Source organism: Triticum dicoccoides, chromosome 4A (assembly GCF_002162155.2).
Source record: "Triticum dicoccoides isolate Atlit2015 ecotype Zavitan chromosome 4A, WEW_v2.0, whole genome shotgun sequence".
NCBI classification, from domain to species: Eukaryota; Viridiplantae; Streptophyta; class Magnoliopsida; order Poales; family Poaceae; genus Triticum; species Triticum dicoccoides.
This window is the reverse complement of record NC_041386.1, coordinates 641,485,134-641,486,701: the sequence shown is the minus strand read 5'-3', so window position 1 is coordinate 641,486,701 and position 1,568 is coordinate 641,485,134. Positions and strand designations below refer to the sequence as shown.

At 56.6% G+C, this 1,568-nt stretch overlaps 1 pseudogene; it reads right to left on the bottom strand.

Moving 5' to 3' along the window:
• On the bottom strand, positions 1-599 carry LOC119290074 (annotated as a pseudogene).
• Positions 600-1,568: the final 969 nt, after the last annotated feature.

Here is a 1,568-nt window from a genome sequence, read left to right as displayed (position 1 = left end):
TCAGACGGCGGCGGCGGCGCCTTGCCCAACGCCCCTCTCGCGGCGCTGCTGCGGCGGTGGCTCGTTGAGGAACGCCCAGCTGCTCCTCGTCCACCTGCATGCACACAACCGAGGTACGTACGTCATGGATGCACGTACACATGCATCCATGCATCATGCATGTTACGAATATGTACTCAAGCAGCTCATGCTAAGGTATACGTACCAGTCGCGGCTCGTGCTGGGGCTAGCGGCAGCCTCGCCGGCCGTCACCGTCCACGCTGCCCGTCATCACCGGAGGCGACGAACGGGCGTGAGACAGAGTCGACGGACGCGACAGCGGCGAGGTGAGGACGGTCGTGCCGCCGTTAACGTTGTCCTCGGGCGCCGGCGGCTTTGTCTGCTGCCTCCAAAAGGCCTCCACGTCCTCCTTGGTGAGCGACCGGTTCCTCATGAAACGAACTGCATAGACGCGTGTATGTACTGTCAGGGCTAATTATTCGACCAGCTGCTCTTGCAGCATCGATCGATGATGGTGGACGGTTGCACACGGCGATAGATAGTGTGTGCCTTTGTGGTGGTAGCGCATGTGAGCTCCAGCCAGCCATCAAAGAGCCCATATCGGCCTAGCAACTCGACCTACTAGCGTGGACGCGTGGTCCACGAGCGTGCACACAAGTGATCGATCGGTTGTGAATACCTGTGATAAACCTCTGCAGGTCATTTTATACACGCTTGCAAGCATGCATGGATAAGCCTGAGCTGTCCAAGCACGTAGTAGCTTGCGTACACATCGGCGTCGCCCGGCCGGTGCTGCGTGTATGGCATGCACGCGCCCGCGATTCAGTGCATGCATGAAGGCTGGTGCGTGTGCGTGCGGCTCATTTCGTCGATCGTCATCCTCTTGACCGTCCTGTTCGGCCGTCGGTCGGTCTCTAGTTAAGCTAGCTGCAGGTCATCGTTGTCGGCAGCTTTGAAGGCTAGATGCGGCTGCACTGCATGCATGGATGCCGTACATTCGCTGCGACGACACGAACGCGCTTGGGATGATGTCCATTCTCCTTTCTCTCTGTTTTCATTTCGGCGCCTTCGTATGGGAGGTGGCCGTGCGACGGTCTTGATCATATGCAGTAACAACTGGACACATGAAGCACAAGTATTGTCGCATGATGAGACCATGGTCATACCGCCGAGTCATTACTGTTAGCGTACGTGTGTGTTCACGTCGTGCGTCTGTGCACGTACGTGGGTTAGTCATGTGTTAAGCCCAAGTGGCCCGAGTCTTAAGGCTAGCTTTGTGTGTATGGTTAGGCATGTACAGCTATATATGGTGTAATCTCCGAATCAATCAATACAGAGAGAATTGCACGAGTTTCCTTTCCCTGCTGTCTTTCCAACTCTAGCATGGTATCATCCTGTTAGATCCTCAACTTCCACTGCCTCCACTCCTTCCTCGCAACATGAGCTCCTCGTCTGATCTCTCCTCCGGCGGCTCTGATTCCGACGAGGAGTTCGGCCCTCCCGTCGTCGCCACCCAGAGCCTCCCCACTCTCCAAATCCAGAGCCTTCGCATCCGCGATCATGTCATG